Below are 23,960 nucleotides of genomic sequence, written 5' to 3'. Positions count from 1 at the left end.
TTGTATACGGATTGATTGAATCCTCGACATCGTGGTTCATCCGATGAGATCATCGAGGAGCATGTGGGAGCCAATATGGGTATCCAGATCCCGCTATTGGTTATTGACCGGAGAGTCATCTCGGTCATGTCTGCATGTCTCCCGAACCCGTAGGGTCTACACACTTAAGGTTCGGTGACGCTAGGGTTGTTAGGAAGACTTGTATGTAATTACCGAATGTTGTTCGGAGTCTCGGATGAGATCCCGGACGTCACGAGGAGTTCCGGAATGGTCCGGAGTTGAAGATTTATATGTAGCAAGTTGTCATACGGTCACCGGAAAGGTTCGGGGGCATATCGGCATTGTACCGGGGCCACTGGAGGGGTTCCGGGGGTCCACCGGGAGGGGCCACCTCTCTCGGAGGGCCTAATGGGCTGTAGAGGAAAGGGAACCAGCCCTACATGGGCTGGCTGCATCCCCCCCTTGGGCCCATGCGCCTAGGGTTGGGGGGGGGGGAACCCTAAAGGGGGCGCCCCCCTTGCTTGAGGGGCAAGCCCCCTCCCCTTGGCCGCCGCCCCCCTCTAGATCTCATCTAGAGGGGGCCGGCCCCCTTCCTCCTTCCCCTATAAATAGAGGGGCAAGGGGAGGGCTGCACACAACATCCAAGGCACAACCCCTCCCCTTCCCAACACCTCTCCTCCTCCGTAAGAGCTTGGCGAAGCCCTGCCGGAGTACTGCAGCTTCACCACCACCACGCCGTCGTGCTGCTATTAGAGCCCTCTTCCTCAACCTCTCCCTCCTCCTTGCTAGATCAAGGCGCGGGAGACGTCCTCGCTCCGTACGTGTGTTGAATGCGGAGGTGCCGTCCGTTCGGTGCTAGGATCTTCGGTGATTTGGATCACGAAGAGTACGACTCCATCAACCCCGTTCTCCTGAATGCTTTTGCTCGTGATCTACAAGGGTATGTAGATGCACTCCTCTCTCCCTTGTTGCTAGATGACTCCAAAGATAGATCTTGGTGATGCGTAGAAAATTTTAAAATTCTGCTACGTTCCCCAACAGATGCCCCGGTAGCAAAATTGACACTGGCACCGGCGAAACCACCGCCAGCCACATAAATGTTTCCCTCCTATTCTTGATGTCTGTTCTGTTGCTAAGGAGTATTCAACGGGCGCTCTCAATCCGAATCACCTTGGTTCTTTCCCTAGATGACCCAATAATTCATAGATGCTCAAATCAGTAGAAGGCCTTATATTGATTTGCAATCTGAAATTGTAAATCAGATCAGGAACTGGAGATGAGAGGGACATTGGAAACCAATTATTTGCTCTGGGTACGGTAGATTATCTTAGATACATACACTACTTGTAGAGGAGATGTTAATTTTGTAGTTATTGATTGGAATATTTGTTTTACCGTGGAGGCAATTTATACTATTTGGTTGTAGTAATTGTGAGGACGCATAGATGCTTTTAATTTACTAATTATAGGTGTTACATTTTTTTATTGCTTTTGTTACCGTGATATAATAACATTAAGATGTATAGGTGCTATATTTTTATATTGCTTTTATTTTTTGAATATAAATAAAATTAAGATATGGAAGGACCTAATTATGGATGTCATGTTGTCACAAGCAACCACATAAAATTAACATCTCACAATCAAGTTGATAAAATGAAAAAGGAAGGCAGCCCAATCATTACTAATCTGCACATAAAACACTTCCTTAAGTAACAGGAGTAGGAATATAGTAAGAATACAATAGAATATCACAATCAAGGTTAGTGGCCTTGCCAACATCAGGGCCTCTGAAATGTGAAATCTTGCCATCTTGTTACATTTGCATTTGAAATTTCTCGGTGTTCTAAATTTTTTAGTTCAACAACCAGGACATAATTGCTGGGGAACTCAAAGATACCATTAACCTGGGCACATATCAAAACACAACAATAGACAGAAAAGAAAAATTGACCTCTAAGCCCGGTAGGTGCTGGCGGCGGCCTCTTCTCTCCTTGGCGCGGTGGAGATCGGCGTGGGCCGGTGTCCTTGCGTGGAGGCGCGTTGCTGGACCGGGGAAGCGCGGCATCTGGGCTGCTCGGCGGCGCCTGGGCTTCCTTGGCAGCAGGGTGGGTTCTGCCCATGGCATGGGAGGGCTAGCGGTGTTCTGTGGCGGCGGGGTGTGCTCGGGGTGGTGCGGAGGGGTGGCCAGATCAGATTTGGGATGGGGCATCTCCTCCAGCTGTTGTTTCGCAAGCGGCATGGGCTGTGGCGGAGTGGGCCGGCCACCTTTGGTGGCCGCGGGCGCTGGTGGGGTCCGATGTGGTGGTTAGGCTGGTCGTCGACGGCTTGGTCCTGGCCCCCGGTTGGGGTCAGCTGGTGGTTGCGGCTGCCGGTCGTGCTAGTGGTTGTGTGTGCCCGACGACTCCTGTGCTTTGAGCTCGTCAGGCGGTGCGGGTTGGGTACTGGCCTAGCATGGCTGCTCCCTCGACCGTGGGTGGCTCCACGACGGCTTGGCAGGTCGACTGCGGCGGCGGCTGGCATGTTCCGGCATCAGTTCGTCCGTAGTAGACTTGTGTCAGCCTTCACTTCCTCTCCTCATCGCCCGGACGTTACTTGGTCGAATGGTTGTCCTTCTCCCAGCTATGGTCCATCGCTCGTCTCACACCCAGTGCGGCAGGACTGACCTCGTCCCATGCACGGTGTAGCAGGACCGAGCTCGTCTCGCGCACGGTGCAGCGGGACTGAGCTCGTCTCGCACATGGTGCCGTAGGACCGAGCTCGTCTCGCGCCCGGTGCTGCAGGACGGGTTGATGGAGGCCAATTTTGGCCGGCCTTTTGGGTCTCGACGTTGGAGGCTGCCCAAGGGTGTGTAAGGCGGGATCTTTCCACTTGTCTCTTTGGTTGGGGTAGCGGCGTATCTTGGGTGAGGTGGTGTAAAGGTCTTGGATGCTGGGGCGACAGCCCTGGTGGTGGTAGCGCGATGCTCATGGACAGAGCCCGTGGCATGGTGTTACCCGGTGGCCATGGCCGTGTGGGTGGCGTGGTAGCTGGGGTGGGGCGTTCGATGGCGGTGAGTGTTAGCCGGGGTGAAAAACTGTTCCATCTTCGGACGGATCGGCGGCAGCGAAGCTCGTTCCCTTCTTGAAGGCGTCGTCGCGGTTCTCACTGCCCGTCGTGCTGCTCCAGGGGGAACTCTGATCCACGGATCAAGCGGTGGCGGCGCTCCGGTGTCGTATCCTTCCCGAAGGCGCTGCCTTGGAGCCCACGGTTCATCGTATGCGACTTCGTTTCTTCGCGATGACGTGTTCCCGGTTGAGCCTCCGGTTGCTCTTCTAGTGCTAGGATTGATGTTGCTGCGATCAATGCCTATGTATCGTGCATTGTGTGTGTGTGTGTGTTGTGGCGGCGTGCGTTTGTATCGAATTGTTGTTGATCATTGCTTTATATATAAAGCGTGGAGAAACATTGACAGGAACATGAGATGCCCACACTACATTGTCATAGCGTTTTTGTGGCACAAAGCAGGCAATATCCGGAATGACTTTTTCCATGCCCAGCAAACTCACATCACACTGGCTTCAGCCGCCAGCAAAATTCCCTTGGTCATCAGAGGAAACAGCAGCTCGGGACAATGCACCTTGGTCATCAGATGGACTTTAGTTATTTGTCCATTGGCTGGGAAAAAAGAACATCCATACTGGTGAATGGAAGTTTTTGTAGATTGAGGTGAATGGGTGTACTCTCTCTATTATAAAACAAGTGAATGCCAATTTTTCTTTGTAAAGTTTGATCAAATTTATAGAAAATATCAATAGTTCTAATACAAATAAATACAGTATGAAAATATATTTAGTGATCAATATAATGATATTGACTTGTATTGTAGACATTGCTATCTTTTCTATATAAATTTGATCTACATTTACAAAGTATTTTCAGGTGAATTACAACAAGTATTAGCCGGCCCAAACCATATATATTAAATATGTTGTACTAATCTTGTAGTAATACTTTGTACTGATTTTTGTACTATCTCATGTCCAGTTCCGTGTTTTGTTCTTTCATTTCAGCATTATGTCCTTGTTCCAAATAATTCTTCCGTAGAAATGGGCGCTTTCTTCCAAAGGTAGGATTATAACAAAGCAGGAGTTCTAACAGTCTTTTGAAAGCTAAATTGAAGGATAACTTCTTTTTTTGCCACAAGTTTTGCCTATCACTGCTGCCAAGAACTGGTAGCTACAGATACTACTTCTGCTGACACCATGCACCAACTGGTACCTAGGGTCAGCTCTCAGCAATAATCAAATAATCTTAGCTACAAAGAATGCAATCACTTTACCAACTGCCACTAGCCTTGTGCCTCCTCCAACTCCGCCTCTGGAAGTGAAGCCCCTTGCACGTTGGGTGTGTTGAGTTTAATTAACCCATGTGTTAATTATGGAGAATCATGTATGAGGGACACGACTGTTCGCTCATGTCTCTCCGAACCATCGCGTCTGTTGAATGCGTCCCCTCAGGGCTATATATGCTTGTACTCAATCATCAATAAAGACAACCCTTCACTTTACATCCCTGTCTATTGTCTCTCGTTTTACTTTCTAGAGTGAATTGCAGGAAACCACCACATTGAAGCCTAGGGTTGCAAAAAAGACTCTTCTACGATTTTGTGCCAGAAAACACTGATTTTTCTCCTAATCATTTGTAGAAAACACCTAACCGTATGTTTGGGCATTTTAACCTCTATTATGACAGGTGGGGCCCGATTTTGAGGACGTGGCGTAATGCCCACGAGCTCACGCCGTCTGATGGTGCTACAGTGGCAACAAACGCGCCATCTCGGCCGATTGTAAGCATAGAAATAGCCTCATTTCATCGATATAGGCTCAAGGTAAACCCTAGGGTCATTTCATCAATATGTCGACAAGATGAGGCTCAAGGTAAACCCTAGGGTCATTTCATCGATATATCGACAAGATGAGGCTCAAGGTAAACCCTAGGGTCATTTCATCAATATGTCGACAAGATGAGGCTCAAGGTAAACCCTAGGGTCATTTCATCGATATATCGACAAGATGAGGCTCTAGGTAAACCCTAGGGTCATTTCATCCATATATCGACAATATGAGGCCCAAGGTAAACCCTAGGGTCAATTCATCGAAATGTCGACAAAATGAGGCTCTACGTAACTCTAGGGTCAATTCATTGATATGTCGACAAGGTGAGGCTCTACGTAACCCTAGGGTCAATTCATCGATATGTCGACAAGATGAGGCTCAAGGTTAACCCTAGGGTCATTTCATCGATATATCGACAATATGAGGCTCTAGGTAACCCTAGAGTCATTTCATCAATATGTCGACAAGATGAGGCTCTAGGTGACACTATGGTCACCTTGTCCATATATCGAGGAAATGACCCTCAAGGTTAATCCATGAATGTAGATGACAAAATTTACTAACTAAGCACATGCACAACATATCATCATATTGGACTAACAACAAGTTTCATCAAGTAGCATAACTGGATCCAACAACATAGTTCACAAAATACATACTTAAAGTACTTGGTTCACAAAGTCAAACTAAAGTACTGCATAGATGATTATCATCTACATTACAACACTTCTGGATCCAACTACATTGTTAAACAATGCATACTAGATGCACACTACTCATCTAAGATGGCCTTCACCCCCTGCAGCTTCTGCTTTATCTTTTCCTCTGACTTCTGAAGCTCAAAAATGTGAAACTGCAACTTACGCCTCTCTTCTGTCAGCCTTTCCTTCTCCTTCAAATGATTGAATTTCACATTCCTAATCACAGTGGCTTGAGCACCTGTGAGATGCTTCAGAGTTTCATATTTTTCCTGCAGCTTCTTGTTCTCCCCATCTTTCTTTAACAACTCTGACTTCAAGTTTCCAACTTCATTCTCTAGCTCACCTATGTTCACATCAGCATTGTCCTTCTGCTCCTGCTGATAGCTTAACTGCACATCCCTCTGCTCCTGGGCATCCAAAAGAGCATTCACATCAACAACTAACTTCTCATAGTTCTCCTGCAGTTTCTTCTTCTTTTCTGTGAGGTTATGAATTGTAAATGAACTCTCAAGGTTGTTATTGGTCCTTCCTGCCTTACTCTCCTCATACATATCCCATAACTTGGCCAATGCCTTCTCCATTGAGTCTGGCCATTCAAAATCAATCCATTGCACTACTCCACAATTTATGCCTTCCTGTACAACAAACATAATACAAATAAATAATAAGCTAACTAAGAGCATTGTTAATGAGGTTAAGTAAACATTAGACAACACTTGGCTTCAACACTATTAATGAGACTTGCATTGTTAAAGAAGTTTAGGGAAGTAATTTCTACAGCAAAAACATTAGACATCAATTGTTAGCAAATAAAAAATGACCACTGTTAAGTACTCCCTCCATTTTTGTATACAAGACTACTATCAAAATTACAATTTGCATCTATACAAGGCCACTAACATCAATCGAGGTAAAATTGATGAGGTTTGCCTCGTACTAGCAACCGAGGACATTAATACCCCTTGCATGCATGTGGGAGTGAGAAGATTGTTTTTCATGTACCATATTAATCAACCAATGAGGAGTGAGAGGGTTGTCTTGTTGTGCGTTGAAGAGAAAAATACACATTAATTAACACGTCAAGCGAGAAGAAGACTAGCTTGCAACACTGGCTTAAGTAGGCATTAATTTCTACCTTGGTACCTGTAATATGAGTTTGTGGCCTTGTATACAAAAAATGGAGGGAGTATGAGCTAACTGAGTTCAGTCAACAATGACCACATCAATTGTTAATTATGAGCTAGCTGAGTTCAGTAAACAATGACCACAACAATTGTTAATTATGAGCTAATTGGATTCAGTAAACAATTGAGTAAGCACTGACCACAGTGCAACACAGGAATAAACAAAGACCTAGCACTAACCAAAGCTAAACAACTAATTAAGCACTGACCAGATCCATTAAACAACTAGTTAAACAATGTTGTCCAACCATTAAACATAGCAAATGAGCATACCCAAGAGGAACACTGTTTATGAATCGTACCTTCTCAGCACAGCCAAGAAACCTCCTGCCCGTGTGCATCCCTTCAAAAGCAACTAAGCGCTCTGCCGGCTGGCCGTGTTTGCACAACACACTGACATCTGCATCAATGCCGCAAAAATTCGGGTCGTGCATGGTAGCAGGAAGCTGTGGGAGCAAACAAACAAAGCCCTAAGTTCAGATCGAGCTCATTCACTAAATCCTCAATTCACTAACCCTAACCCTAGCTATCTAAAGAACTGACCTTGATAATGCCATCACAGGAGGAGGTGACGTTCACCACTAATTCCTCACTGCTCTCGCCGTCATTCCACGACACCATGGCGCGGCGGAGCAGCAGAACGGCGACCGACGTTGGGGGGGGGGGAGAAGAATAGAGAGTGAGAAGAACAGAGAGTGAGGAGCCAGATGCGAGAGAGTGAGGCAACGAGCTGTTTTGACCGAGACGGCGCATCCATTACCACTGTAGCACCGTCAGACGGCGTGAGCTCGTGGGCGTTACGCCACGTCCTCAAAATCGGGCCCCACCTGTCATAATAGAGGTTAAAATGCCCGAACAGACGGTTAGGTGTTTTCTGCAAATGATTAAGACCAAAATCAGTATTTTCTGACACAAAATCGTAGAAGAGTCTTTTCTGCAACCCTAGGCTTCAATGTGGTGGTTTTCTGTAATTCACTCTATTTTCTAACACGTTATCAGCACGCTCTAACCGAGAGCAAATACAACAACGACCGAAAGTGATGTCGATTCGGCGGCCAAACATACAGACGCCGACGCGCAGGGAATCACGGTGGCGTGTCACACTGTCCAGGGAATAGACGAACATGCACGCCTCCGGCCTCCGTCTAGGTGCGAATTATCGAATACATAATTGGTGCCAAGGACTGACATCGATCGAGAGGGTAGACAAATTCACAACAGTTCAGCCTCTTGACTTCAGTAGGTTATGATAATGACATAATGGACTGAATTGTACATTACAAAATCAACCAATCACACAAAAAAAAAACTTTCTAAATTGCAAGATTCCATGGTAATAGAAACTTTAGAATAAGCTTACAAAGATGAGGATTAATGACAACCTAACGTAAAAATAGCTTTCTAGGATAATACAAACTTGAAATTCAACACAACATAACTAATCATAGATACATAGTTCGTCAAACTACAGTAACACACATAAATAGCTCATGTAGTGTCACAATGTTTCAGGATTGTACAAATTTAATACTGTAAGAAATTTCAAACACCACTACTAATCAAAACACAAAATGGGATAAGTTGATAGGCAGGATTTCCCATATACTCCCTCCGTTCCAAATTACTCGTCGCCGTCTAGATACATCCATACCTGCAACAAATAATTCGAAACGGAGGGAGTAGTATATATATAAAGAAAAGAACATAGATAGCTCATTTAATGTCATAAGTTTTCAGGATAACACAAAATTAAGAAACTGCAAAGCAAGCAGAAATGGGATAAGGCGATATGCAAGAGCAACTCGTCATTCGTCAATGGACCAAACCAACTGTTTTCAGCACTCTACTGAGAATGGGTCAACTGAATCCAAATCTGGGACATGTTTGATATCCTTGGGCCTGCGGACACATTTACGAGTTGTAAAATGAATCCGAGCACCTATTGAAGCCCTTTTCTCCAGCTGAAGCTCTGTACGTTGTTCTGCCAAGAACTCCTGATTGTAATGTTCAGAAAGAACCTCGAGTATCAACAGCTCTAGCATTCTGGCATTCAATACAAAGAAAGTAACAAAGTTAACTTGGGACTTGATGCCACGATACGAGTCCAACACTATTTTCTTCAGACGGATATCAAGACATTGGATCAGATCCGGGTGTTTGCGACCCCACAAATTGCTTGGCCTTGACATACTTGCCTAAAAGTAACATATTGAAATAAGTAAACCAATCATTTGAGGACAGAAGAAGATCAAAAGTGTTTGAACATTCAATGAATGGAGAATCATCACCTTAATCTGAATGTACAACATCTCCAAGCATGGAAAGCATGTCATCAACTGAATAACCGTATCCAAACATAGTGTTTTCATTTGGACAGCTAAAGTCTTTACTGTGAGGATCACCATTGCCAGCTTGTCAACGTGCAATCCCTTCACCAAGCATGAAAGGCAAGATTATTAGCCCATTTACAGTCCCATTTTTTTGCAGGAGCCCATTCACAAGTCAAGTGATAAATATTTTTTTAACAAACAAAATTAAATTTGAAAAGCCTCAAAATTAATGGTACCTGAATAATTGTGGAGCCAAACACAAGTTTGCTGTAGGGATTATCTTGAAACCAGTAATCACCATCAGAAAGGTAGCCTATTGTCTCCAGTTGAGGCGCTGAAACTACAGATACATGCAGACCAGTGCCGTAATGAAGACGGAGCAACTTCTCAAGACTAGGGGCATTCTCGACGATGAGTTCCTCTAAATGGACACGATTTGGGTAAACACTATTGTCATTATCAACACCAATGCTCCTAAGGGTACGGGAGTTGATCCGAAGGCAGCGGAAGTCAATGCTTTGTAATATCAGCAAGCAGTCGAGAGCGGGGCAACCGGCAATGAGGCTGTGCAGTGAGCACTCCGAAATGCTGACATAATCAAGCCCGAGATGCTTGAGCAGGGGAAAGTGAAGCCCTTGGATGGTGCCGTCGGGGAGGTTGCACTTTTTGATGGTGGCAACACGGAGGGTGGGTGCGAAGCGGAAGGTATAGGACGGCAGCGGTGCCTCCGTTGAGTAATATCCAAGCTGGAGCTCCTGCAGGTTGTCAAGAGCGCCGGACCGGAGCCAGGAATCCATAGTATTGGTAGCAACTTCGAGGCCGAAGTGGTCACCCTCCATGCGGAGGCGACGACCGGGACCCGAGTGGGAAGAAAGGATGCGCGATACGACACCAGCAGCATGCTCGCCAATGCCATGATCACTGTAACGGGCTAGTAGGTCAGCGCAGTCGAGGTTGAGTGGGGCGGATAGCCAGAGGTGGCGCCACTTGGAAGCGAGAATTTGGGTGCGGGCGCCTTCGTCGGCGGGGAGGAGGGAGATGATGTCGCCGAGGACGGCGTCGGGGAGGCTGCTGATGCGGTCGACGCGTCCTTCATCTACTTCGCCCATTCCGGGATCGGGCGCTTCCGCCTCCACCGGCTCCGGGGCCTCGTCGGTGGTCTCGACCCCGGCTGGTTTCGGCTTTGGGGTTGGGGATTAGGAGCCGCCCTCCTCCATCTCCTTTGTTCTTTGGTGGTGTGGAAGATCGACTTTGTGAGAACGGCGAAGGAGAAGGTTTGATTAGGCAGAGCAGAGCAACCGTAATATAACACGGAGTAGTGGTAGTGGTAGTGGTTCAGGAATTCAAAAGGCTTGCTTGCACAAATGGCTGTAAATGCTGCGGCGGTGGCACACTACTCAAACTGGTAACTGCTCGGCGTGGATGAACTATACGCATGCGTTCCTCGGGAACTTAAGCGCTTAATTAACTCGATCGCCCGTTGAAAGCCATTCGTTTACACACTACACCCTCCGTTCCCATGAATAAGATGTGCACGCCTCTAAAATTCAACTTTGACCATAAATTACTTTAAAGATATACATTTTTGTGACTTCAAAATTATACCACCGAAAACTTCTTTTCAATATACCCATTTTCAATATACCCAAAAAAAACTTCTTTTTAATATATTTCTATTACAAATAAATCACATTTATGTGTTCTAATTTATGACCAAAGTTGCATTTCATAATGCGTGCATGCCTTATCCTATGTATACTCCCCCCACCCGTGAATAAGTGTACGTCTATTTTTTGTCTTAAGTCAAAGTTTTAAAATTTTGATCAACTTTTTAAGAAAAAGTAGCAACATTCACTAAATTAGTAGCACTAATTATGTTTTGAAATGTACTTTGATAATATACCAATTTGATGTCATATGTGTTACTATTAGGCTGGTTGTAATGGGGAGTATCATATACTAGTATCATGCATATGATACTAGTCTATGATACTACATCCCTAATGCATAGTATTAGATGTTGGTATCATAAAGGACTACATTTATTACTATGTATGACACAAAGTAGCACATCATTTAATATGATACGGTATCATGATATGATACTTAAACCTCTCTTTCTTCATTTAATTCTATACCACCTCATCAAAATTGCTTAGTTGACATGCATGATACTACCTATGATACTCCCATTACGGGCAGCCTTATTTTTATTAAGTTGACTTAAAACAAAAGTTAGATTTACACTTATTCACACACGGAGGGAATACCTAAAAAGTTCATCCCACTACCTTATTTATTTATCTCAACATGAACACATGTCATATCATCACATATGCCACCTCGTCAGCTTCACTACATTTATTTCTTTTAACATGCATGCATGAAAATGCTACCTATACTAATTTACTCAACATGCACATATCCTACTTTATCAACTCCAATACTCCCTCCGTCTAGGTGAATAAGTCACCTTAGACTAGTCATAGTGGGAGTAATTTAGGAAGTAACATAGCGCACCTCGAGAATTTTTTGCTTATGTGGCAAGTAGTTAATGAGAAGTAGTAACATAATATGTTACTGTAACATATCGTTTTCCAAGACAACATGAGTCTACAAGCTATTGAATGAGGTCACATATGAAACTAGTACTATGTTACTTTGCACTATGAAGGTAGTAACTTAGACTAGTGTCATATGCATGACACTAGTCTAAGTTACTCCCCACTATGACCAGCCTTACGAAAACGAAATAGTCCCAAAACACATAGGCACGGTGCATTAACTCTCACGTTGTTTCTTTTTTCTGACATAAATAAATGAATCAACCAATAAGAGATGTGTGACGTGTATGCTTTTAATAACTTGAGACTATCAAAGATGACATGCAGTGGTCAATTCGTTGCATGCAATGATATTAATTAGCAAATAAACATTTATTTCTCTTGTTTTCCTCTCCATCTTGGTCGCGGTGCACAACCTAAGATGACTTACTCACCTAGACAGAGGGAGTAGTACTTTTATTTCTCTCAACATGCATTAGAGATACTACTTAATATTTATTTTATAATTATATATAATCAAATACAAAAAATAAGTATTTCTAATCTTTAGTCTCATATTAAATTCAGGACAACCAAATCTCATCAAAACAATAATACATCACAACTAATTTCATTCATGTTCCCGCCGCAACATGGGGGTTGTCATCTAGTTCATTGGAATGAGGGAGTACTAGTACTATACATAGGGCAAAGCCACCATCATCATGGACACACAAAGAGTAACATGAAAAAAAACTTCAACTACACTCCAACTCTTTGTGGTTCCCCCCATCTCTTGGTAGCGTAGTAGCCACCGAGACGAGGGGGGCTGGTGGATACAGAGGCAAGAAAAATTGAGCTATATTCCTCGGCAATTAGGGCTTTCGCCGTAGAAACTCGAATGCCAACGTCCCCAAAGGCAATAGTTCAGCATGAGTGGGCTACCGAATGCCCCATGGCTGAGCTTTTGATGGTGCGGGCAACCTCTCACTATCATTTGCCCGCAATATCTATCCTCTTTGATGGATGTGGGCATTTCCTGGCATCGCTTGCCACCTAGTATACGTGGACATGTCTGGACACGTGACTGTGCGTGTGACTGGCTATTTGTTTTGAGGTGATCTGGCAGGCTGACCTTTTCATTCGAAATGGGTGACTTCAGTTTAGTGGTGCTTTTCCGGTAATGAGCTCCGGAGTAAAATCTCCAGTGTGATTTCATTAATTGGCTATACCACATGTTGGTGTGTCCATGGAATTCCATCATTGAAGGCATTTTGTGGAGATTGCTTGAAATTTGTTCTTGGGTGAAACCCTCCAAAATCCGTGATCTGACAGTGGCCGTGCTTGCATGTTGTTTCCTTCACGAAGACGTAGCTGTTGGAAAATCTTTCTCACGACATAGGGTGCTTCCAACAGCGGTGGTTGTTGGTGCGTGCCACTGATCGCTTTGGCATGGCTTTTTGGGACCATGTACTTCTTTTCGTTCTTTGATGAATATGGGGATCATTGCAGATTCGCATTGGAATCTGGGCAGCGATCTGCGCCGGCGCACCGGCGCAACGGTTCGGCCGGTCGAGCCCGAGCCGTCCGATGCGGTTAGCGCGAACCGTTAGATCTGCGCGCGAGTGTGTACCGAGCCAACCGTTGCAGAAAAAAACACGTTTTGTTGCAACTGTTGTACAAACAGCCACAACGAGAAAAACAGGGGAGCTGGATCCCCCGCGTCTGCCCGTCCCCGATCCGCGGCGGCGGCGGCCGGATCCGCCTGTTTTAAGTTCCCCACGGCTGAATCACGTCGAGGAGGGGCTTCCCCATCTATCAAGCGGCCTTGGAATTGCTTCAACCATGTCTTACATCCGTAATGACCTCCTTGCCTCCATGGATTTGGGCTCGAGCTCCACTGCCGTTCATGGCCGAAGTCCCCTGAGGCAGCAAGGCCCTGGTGGTAGTGGAACGGTGCTGCAACGGTACTACAACCCTGGTGTGGTCTTCCAAGATGCAGCACGGCATGGCCGGGATGAAATTGATCTGGTATGATTTCCCAATTGCAACCCTAGATCCTTTTGTTCACAAAAAAATGTTGCAACCTTTGATTTCAATTGATGAGAATGAGATTAAAAAGAGATGTTCTCAACGTACTTGTGTTTGATTTTTGTGTAATGTTTCTGATATGTTGTCAATTAATGGTAGCTTCTTCCTACTGTCTGCTAGTAAAATGTTACAAGTATGTGTTGCACTTGCTACGTGCTACTTGCTGGATGTTACATGCTACATCCTAAAATGCTGCATGCAGGAGTTGTTTTGGAATTGTGATTGACATGCTGCATCCACTTTTTTTTCGCGTTTTTTGCATGTTTTTTGATGCAGCAAAAAAGAACTAACTTGGGTGCTGATTTTGTTGCAGAATGTTGCTGTGGGGCCATCGATTTTCCTTGATGATGATATGCAAAATGTTGCGCACGAAGAAGAAGATGATGGCATTGATCTGAATGATACTCCGGGACATGATAGTGAGGATTCCTTGCAGCTGAACACGGATGGTGCAGCTCCAAACCATTGCAATGCCCGTGTGACCGGTGACAATGCCAATGGAAATGCTGCAACACTTGTTGATGAACCAGACGAAGATATATCATCACAGCCAGTTGTCCCTTTTGTTGGAATGATTTTTGACAATGTTGAAGAAGCTCAGTGTGTTTACAATGAATATGCTTCGAAGATGGGCTTTGGAACTCGCATTGTGACGTCAAAGCATAGTAGGAAAAATAGCTTGGAACAGAAGCGCATCCTAATCTATAGAGTTTTTGAGTGCATACACTCACGGAAAGATCCTTCTAAGAATGTTGGTGGAAGCATTTCTGACGCGGCTGCAACAAATTAAAGTGATGATGTTGATATGAGCTATGCTAGTAATAAAAAATCTCCAAGCAAACAAGCTGGCATCTATATGGATGTGAGCGACAAGAGGCGAAGAAACCGGTTGGAGCGGTATGATTGCAAGGCTCATATGTGTGTTAGCCTCAAAGAAGGTAGCTGGGTTGTGACAGTTTTTGAGGCCGATCACACACACCAGCTGATGTTGCAAAGGGGGCGTCGAAGATTTTGCCGCTCTCACAAAAAGATCCCCGATACAGACATGCAATACATCACTTCGCTGCACTATTGCAACATATCAACGGCTAATATGATGGGCTTGCTTGGAGATGCACGATGTTGCGATCCTAGGAGTTTGCCGTATGTGAAGACTGATGTGACAAATGCAAGAGCAAAGCTGCGAAGGGGCCTGTCAGAGCGTGATTTGGAGCTGACAATCGAGTACTTTGAGAGAAGACAAGTGGAGAATCCCAACTTCTTTTTCTTGAAGCTAGAAGAAGATGGAGCTATTAGAGCACTTTTCTGGGTTGATGGGAGAACAAGGGCCTTGTATCCAAAGTACAAAGATTGTGTGTTTTTCGACACCACATTCTGCACCAATCACTACAACTTGCCCTTTTCTCCGATTGTTGGCATTAACAACCACACACATACTGTTTGCTTGGGGTAAGCTTTGTTGCCTGATGAGACCATCGAAACTTTCAAGTGGGTCTTCCAGCAATGGATGTTGGCAATGGATAACGAGCATCCGTTGAACATTATGACTGATCAAGACCAGGTAATGGCTAAAGCCATCTCAATGGTATTTCCACATTCAACACACATATGTTGCAAGTGGCACATCTTCCGGGTTGCAAGGACGAAACTAGGGAAGATGTTGGGCAAGGATGAGCCTTTTGCTGAAGCATTCTATGGTTGCATCAATGATTCCGATACCGTTGAGGAGTTTGAAGAACGGTGGAAGCAGATGGTCGAGTCATTTGGTGTGGCTGATAAGAAACACCTGAAGAACATGTGGGACAGCAGGGAGATGTGGGCTCCTGTGTACTTTAGGAATAAGTTCTTCCCATTCACAGGAACAACCGGGCGGTCCGAGGGCCTGAATTCCTACTTCAAGAATTTAAATCACCATGGAGACTCGGTTTGGACATTTGTCCAGCAGTTTGAGCTTTGCCAGGAACTAATGCTTGATCGTGAAGACAATGCTGGCTTCATCAATGAAGCGACGAGGCCTCCGCACTGGAGCAAGTAAGTCCAAAGTCATGTAGCATTTTTTAGTTTTCCAGCACAGTGTGGTTGTAGCATTTCTTTGAAACATATGTAGCAATTATTATTGATGTTGGAAGCTTTTTTTGTTTGCAACTACAACATTGAAAAGCAAGCTGCAGATTTCTATACCAGAGAGGTATTTTCCAAGTTTTAGAAACTATTGGCTAAATCAACAGGCTATGGTCTGCAATATCAGCTGCAAGGGGATGTCATCTGGTTTCGCCTTGTTGCAAACTATGGCGTCAACCCAAAAGTGTACACGGTGCGTGTTGCTCCTAAAGATCAGGCATACATGTGCACCTGCAACATGTTTGAGATGTGTGGGCTGATCTGCCCACATATCATCCGTGTCATGGTGCACCTGAATGTGCAAACGATACCTGCGACTTACATGCTTCCAAGATGGTCTAAGAGAGAAACCGACCTTGCGCCTGAACCGGGTGATGGGCATAGAGCTATGCATTTCGGCGTCCCCACGACAAACACCCTAAAGTTTAACTCTCTATGCCGGAAGATTGGGAAACTCGCTTTTGATGCTTGCTTCAATGATGAAGCTTATAGTTTTGTCTCTGGGCTAATTGATCAGGGCAGTGTTGGGGTTGCTGCAATAAAAGCTAGAGCAACTGATGGGTTTGCAGGAGACGAAGAAGGCCAAGGTCATGCAGGACATGAACAAGTCTCAGGAGGTCCAAGTACAGGTCAGCGGGATCCACCCCCCGTAGGACTGCGGAACCCACCAAAGTCTGCAAAGAAGGGGAGGCCAAAGGAGAAAGAGAAGCGCAGGAAACCACTAATTGAGATTCGAGAAGATGAAATGAAGAAGAAAGCAAAGAAGGACACGCCGAAAACGAGAAAGCTCCAAAGCCAAGGGAAAAGAAGACTCCATGCAAATATTGTGAAGATGAAGATCAGAACGTGAAGGATTGCCAACTCCTTGCAGCTTTTCTTGCTGCGAGTGCGAGCGCGAAAGCTCCGGGTGTCGAAACAATCCTTACACTTTAGGATATTTTTGTGAGGGAAAAAATGATGAATTGCCTTGTAACACCCCATGACTTATGATAATAAGTTGTGTTGACTAGCTCTAAATGTTTGTTTTGTGGGATTGCAACATATTACTACATGCGTGGTTTGAAAAAAGCAGAATGTTGCTTTTTACAAGAGTTGTTTTTAAATAAATTCTTATTGTTATATGTTTGTGAGAGCTTACTTTTTGTAGTATGATGGTGCCAAAAGTAGAATTAAAAAAAAGCAGAATGTGGGTTTTTTCTTATTTATTTTAAAAAAAATAGTACTCAATGGTTGTTGTAACCACAGCTTGATCCATGCTTAAAAAGAACATGTTTTAAGCTTTTGAAAAGCATGGTTGAAGCTTTTGAAAAACATGATTGAATCTTTTTGAAAATATGGTTGAAGCTTTTAGGAAACATGTTTGAAGCTTCAAGAAAACATGTTTATAAGATTTCTGGAAAGCATGGTTGCAACTTTTTAACAACATGGTTGAAGCTTCTGTAAACAAGGTTGCAACTTTTAGGAAACATGGTTGAAGCTTTTGAAAACTTGGTTGTAACTTTTTCAAAGTATGGTTGAAACTTTTTCAAAATATGGTTGCAGCTTTTAGGAAACATGGTTGAAGCTTTTTGCAAACATGGTTGAAGCTTTTTAAAACATGGTTGAAGCAAAATAACAAGTTTGAAAAGGAAAAAGCCTTGAATGATTTAAAGTGTTGATTTAGCTGTACAGCAAAAGTTGGGAAAGGAAGCATATTTACATTATGATTTCAGCAAAAATATTGTAGGGATGTAGCTAATTTGCAGGTAAAAAAATATATAGGCTCTGCAACAAATCTAACAGAAGGTTGTAGCTATTTCCTATGAGCTTCCAGCAATATAAGTGTGTGACAAAAAGTAGCATTCACATATTATTTTTCAGAAAATATGTTTTGAGGGGGAAAATGCACAGAGATTCCCTTGAAACTTCAATGGATGAAGTTTGAAATATTTTCATATTTCAGAACCAGTGAAACAAAAAACAATTGTCACCGCATGATCATGTTGGCAAACAGAAGAACGCATCCATTAAAAACATAAGTGCATCATCCAAATATCAAGTTATCATCGGTTTACATACCAAAAGGACACATGTTTACTGGAGGTATCAACAGTTTACATACGAACGCACACTACTCTAATCCTATCAGAACGCTACCACCTCGGACATGATCTAGACCTAACGAAGAAACAAGCTTGTTCGTCTTGAACCTTCCAGAAAATCAAGCCGCCAACTCATCGTTGAACGCCCGCTCCTTTTGGGCGTTGTTCATTGGGTGGCTGAAAAGGTTGTATGCCACATCGATGCGGTATCGCGCCATGTCTTCCTGTAAAAAATGAATACAAAAAGTAAGCAAGTATGATACTAGTTATTCTTGTGTTGCATGAGTGATGAATGCAAAAAGTTCACATCCATCCACCGCAAAAAATTGATATGGATGTAGCAAAATTATGATATGGATGAAGCAAAAGCAGAATGTAGTTGTAGCAAACTAGACATATGGATGTAGCTAAAAAAGCCTAGTAGGTACAAACTTGAACCACATATGAAGCAACAACAAAACATGGTATTCTTCTGTTGCATGAGTATTGAAAACAAAGAAAGTAGATTGTAACAAAATGACAAGACAAAAAATTAAAAATGTGTACCTGCTTGAACTCTCTCATTGACTTCCCATCATAGTCCTCCACATACTTGAGCCCCAAAAAACCACAATCACATCTGTGAGATAATAAAAAGTTCTCCATCATACTTCCCATGCGTAGTTGAAAAAACAAAATGTTGAAATGGAACACATGATTGAAGCAAAATTCAAAAAGAAAACTCACAGGGTATCTTGCTTTGGGTAATCCTCTAGGTCAACACGGGCGAAGAATCCAACATTGACATTGAATTCGCTGCACTCTTGTGCGAGGGTTGCAAAGTTTGTGATCTAGCACCAAAAACACACACAAAAGTTTCAAAAATAAAATGAGGTGTGTAAAGATGACAACAGGGCATTTATGTAGATGAATCGGAAGGCTAAACAGAAAAAATTAGAGAGCATGAGCATACCAGGTTATTGGCTTGCTTCTTCAAAGGAGATTGTTTTCCTTTTGAATGGATTGAGTCAAATACATTCCACTGCTTGTGAAGCAAGTTTGCGCAAACAACTATCCAATGGCGATCATGAACAATTGTGAAAAAGAGCTGCAAAAAACAAAAGAAAGGCGAAAAGGTACTCAGAACATGTAAAAAATGTTACAGCCGCGTCACATCATTCGATCATATTTGGAAGTTATTTGTGGTGTGGAACAAAAGAAAGCTTCGTGAAACTTACGAGGTCAAACTTTTGAACCTTGAACACTTTCATAGCCCTTTCAAGCTCAGCCATGAGTTTTGCTGGTTGGAAAGTTGATGGGTCTTGTTTTAGTAGGATCTACTTGAAAGATACAACAAAATGGTTAGTGTGTGTTGCAACGAAAATGTGAAAAGAAAGAAAAGAATGAAGCATTGCTTGTTTTTACAAAAACTTACCCCCGCGTGGACTGAGAAAATGTATTTCTTCAGCTCCGGTTCTTTTGCTGCACGGGATGCAATGTTGTTCATCTCGATACATAGTGACTTGACCTCATCATTCATATCCCTGCGAGGCTTGAAGCATACAAGGAATTTCTTGTATCCAATGTAAAATCCACCTAGCTTGATGAAAGGTGTCCTGTTACCATAGATGCAACCGAATGAATCATTTGTTTCGAGCAGAAAAAATAAAAAATAGAAAGCAAAAACAGATAAGGCTTAGGTAGCTCACACTTGTTCATTGGGTTGTGATTTCCTCAATGATTTCCCATGTTTTACAAACCTCTCATACATTTCTGCAGCCTTGTCGACCTTTTGCTTCTTTGCCTTGGTATTTTTTATGGCTGGAACTTTGGCCATCCTCTTCTTCCTAGTGTTCTTGTCATGTGTGCTAGGGCCACTGCTTGCATCAGCAAAATGCTCTTCTGTAGCGACCATCTTAGCAGCTGTAGCAAAAAAAAATACAAATGGATGAGTTTGCAAGAGATTGTACAAAAAGAATTTGCTGGAATCACACAATTGTGAAAAAATGATATGGAGAAAAATAAAAATAAATGATGCAAGATGAAGAAAGCATACTTGGGCTGTCATCATCGTCTGAAACAGGAAACACGGGGATGTTTGCATAGATGGGACTGACTGTGCTCTTCTTAATTATAGGCTCATTTGTGGAATGCATCATCTCATAGTCTTCGGAGCCCTTTGGGAACAACTCACATGATGGCTCGTCGTCCCAAATGCCGACTGTCGCACTCCTGGGTGCATCATAGAAGAGTGGGGGGCTGTGAGGTGAGGCGTTGTCTTCCATCTCGAAACTCACTCTTTGTTGCTCACGAGTTTCCGCAGCCTCTGTTGCAACTTCTAGGTTCAATCCGGTGACTTCATCCTTGTTGATGCTAGGTGTTGTACCTTGAGCTTGAGCTTGAGCACCAATGTCAGCATTTGCAGCTTTAGCATCATTCTCTTTTTCGCGACATTCGTCCATGATAGGTGCTTCAAAGGAAAAGTTGGGCTCATTGGTAGCTGTGATGGCGTCTCCAACATCACGAAGGAGAGCGGCCATCCGGTTGCACTGCAATTCCTTTAAACACTGTCCAAACTTGCCTACTACACCATCCACCTCTGCTGCAAAAATACCCTTGTGCTTGTCGTATAGCATTTGAAACTGAGTTGGTACCTACAAGAAGGCAAGTGGCCAACATTTTTAGTGACAAGTAAATCCAGATTTTGAGAAGTAGGTGTGCTGCTGTGTCATTATGTATCAAATAAACAGTGTGATTGCAGCAATTTACTGTCATGGATGAAGCATAAAAAACAAATGGTCTATACCTCTAGGTAGCAAATTATGGATATGGATGTAGCAAAATTATGACATGTTTGAAACAAAAACATAATGTAGTTGTAGCACACTAGACATATGGATGCAGTAAAAAAAAGCCTAGTAGGTATGAACTTAAACCACATATGAAGCAAAAACAGAACATGGTTGTAGCACATCAGAATGAGGGATGCAGCAAACAAAATATACACTTGCAACTGGGTATAGTAAATAATGCAAAGCCAAAGGCAAAACAGGAAATGAATACAAAGAAAAAGATAGTGTAGATGGGGGAAAAGTACCCTTAGATCTTGCATGCTAGGCAATGATTGCTGCAGCCAATCGTTGAGCGAGGATGATAGGTGTGGTTCAGCTTCAACATTTTGTTGAGCCTCGTTTGATTGAGAGTCCTTTGCTGGAATTTCAGCACCTTGAATTTGGCTTCCTTGGCCACTAGTTCCTTGGCCACTAGGTGCTTCAGCACCAACTCCCTGCCCACTGACTGCTTCAGCACCAACTTCCTGTCCCGCGAGTTGTGCTGCATAGGGGGTGTTGCACAAACTCCGTATCTAGGAAAACAAAACATGAGTGGCGGAAATAAGAAGGCTTCCATAACCTAAATGGAAAAGCAAAGATTGCTACATGCAAATTCAGTGAGCAAAAAACAGGGGGTCTTAATACTCCATTGGCAAAGGAAAGTACATAGGCGGGATGTAGCAAAATTACTTGGGTGTGTTTCCCATAGAAAGGTTGGACAAGAGTGAGCTTGTTCTTGTCAACTTTATCCAACCAATCAAAATCCTTTTGACAAACAAAACGTATCCTTGGCACGGAATAATCAATGGCATGCTCATTTGGGAGGCAGGCCGGAATATCAATATGATCCATGTATATGATTTGCATAGAATGGAAAAGGACATTAGCCAACAAAAACATAAATGCGAGCTATAGAAATGTATAAATGGTTTCATGCAGCAAAGGAAAAAATGCATGTATTTCATTTTGTTGCGTTGCATACCGCTAACATGGGAAGGCATGAAGCGATCTAAAACTCCGCTGCTTTTTCTGTATTTGCTTGCATCCTCTTCTTCTCTTGAAAGACTCCAACCTCCTCCATCGCTCGTGCCAACAAGTGCTCATCCCAAGCGAATTCATGCACCAAAGACATATCTTCCAAGGAAGCTAGATACTCGAGATTCACCATATTGCCAGTGCCTGGGCACAAAACTGTTGCCAACGCAAGGAGTGTCCAAGTCCTATTTATCATAACCACGTCCTCATTGCTGCAACTAGTGAGCAACTTGACAACATGGGCGATTGGAGCCCTATTCCCCTCCTTGTAGATGCTGCGAAGATCATGTTCATCACTCTTCTTAAGAAGCTTCACGGGTCTATCACCAGATGGCACGTTGAAAATCCTTTTCACCATGAGCTTGCTAAAGGTGATGGACTTGTTCTTGTGTTTGAACTCAGAGAGTATGTGATTCGTGTTCATCACAACAAACTCAATGAGCTCATGGGGCACCTTGAAAGACCGGATGTCCAACAAGTCTCCAAACGGTCCCTCCCTTATGATTCTCTGTTTTTCTGGTGATACTTGCTTCCCAATCTCAGCCAGCCTTTTTGAGTTAAACCTTGACTTAAAGCCACATAGATTGCCTTTCTTCTTGGTCTTCTTCTTAACCTTCTTACTCCCTTCATTCTCACCAGCGGTGCCTGCGACATCTACAAAAAGGAAAAAAACAAGTCAATAAAACCCTAAAACTGCATCATCAGTAACTAGGAAAAAACATACAAGAACACCTAAAAAATCTGTAAAACATAAGAAACATACAAGCACACATAAAAAATGTACAGAATAAAACATGTCCTTCAGTTAGCACAGCATTAGGGCCATGTTTGTTTCGCTTCAGCATTAGGGTCATGTTTGTTTCACTTCAGCCTTAACTAAGAATTTTGTGAAAACTAATATTTAACAAAATTACTACATGTGATGATCAGGTATTTTGACCATAACTGCCATTAGCCAATTTGGGGAGACAGTCCTTTATTACTAACATTGGCTGTAACTTGTAAGTGTCATATTGCGTTGTCCCTACCATGTCTGGTTTAGTACCACTATTCTCTGAAGTTTGAGTAGTGACTGGGAAATATGAATAAGCTGCATTGATTAGTAAAGCATCTAGTTCATATGCTAATGTTCAACTTAGTAACATATACAAATGTAACCTTCAACAAACTGATTATTTCTACTAATCATTAGTGACCCAGAAATGTTAACACGAGACCATCAGACCGGATAATGACAACTCAAGAAAGTGTGATGCAACAATGTAAAATCCATATAACTGTCTGCTGATGAAATAAGCAAAGCCATATATACCTGGATAAATAACCTGAAATCAGATGGTTTAGCACTAGCATTACACAAACCAATGACGGCAACCCATGGCAGCAGTAAGCAACACTCACAAATACAATACATCCAGGTTGATCATTGACATAATGCAGGCACTCCAAAGTAAGCAAATCAACATGGATCATTGCAAGAACAACATGTCCTTCACTTAGCACAAATTAGGGCCATATTTGTTTCACTTCAGCCTTAGAGAGGAAAAAATCTTGCAGGTACCAAGTACTACTCCAATGCACATGGAGTAATAATTATTCATGTTTGCTAGGTACTAGTACTACTACTACAATGGTATGAAATTAGTACGTCCCTCCCTGACACCCTGTGGCAGTAAATCTCATCATCATGGTGATCTAGCAAAATGATTGGGCACAGCGTGCACACACAGTACAGCTACAGCCTTACAGAGTAGTGGCACCAGTGCTACCAATGGAGAAATACGATGGGTGGACAAACAACAACCTGTCACTTGTCACCAGAAATCTCCCACCGAACGCGGGGAGCTTGACACTCTGTCTTGCTGAACGATTCAAAGGGACTTTCCTCCAGATTTTAAGAAACGGAAGCACCAAACGCGTGCGCGCAAAGCCAACACGCAGCCTGGTTCCGGCCGCTTCCAGCTCACTCCGTGCCCTTGGCGCCGTGATGGAACACAGCTCAGGACAGGAAACATCGAATTTCCCCGAACAAGACGAGATCCAACCCTAATCCCAATCCCATCCCAAATCCCTCTTGAACACAAGATTCAAATCCTTCAAATCCACCACCCCGCCCCCTCCATCTGCCCGCGGGAACACCACCCCCCCTCCCTCTGCCCACGGGAACACCACCCCGCCCCCTCCCTC

General features: G+C 43.5%; 2 pseudogenes; both read right to left on the bottom strand.

Moving 5' to 3' along the window:
* Nucleotides 1-8,597: 8,597 nt before the first annotated feature.
* On the bottom strand, nucleotides 8,598-10,309 carry LOC119298662 (annotated as a pseudogene).
* A 7,785-nt stretch (nucleotides 10,310-18,094) lies between these two features.
* LOC119299096 overlaps nucleotides 18,095-23,960 on the bottom strand; it is a 9,082-nt pseudogene continuing 3,216 nt past the window's right edge.

Source organism: Triticum dicoccoides, chromosome 5A, assembly GCF_002162155.2.
Source record: "Triticum dicoccoides isolate Atlit2015 ecotype Zavitan chromosome 5A, WEW_v2.0, whole genome shotgun sequence".
Classification (NCBI taxonomy): Eukaryota; Viridiplantae; Streptophyta; class Magnoliopsida; order Poales; family Poaceae; genus Triticum; species Triticum dicoccoides.
The sequence above is the reverse complement of the archived record's forward strand: the minus strand, read 5'-3'. Positions and strand labels throughout refer to the sequence as shown.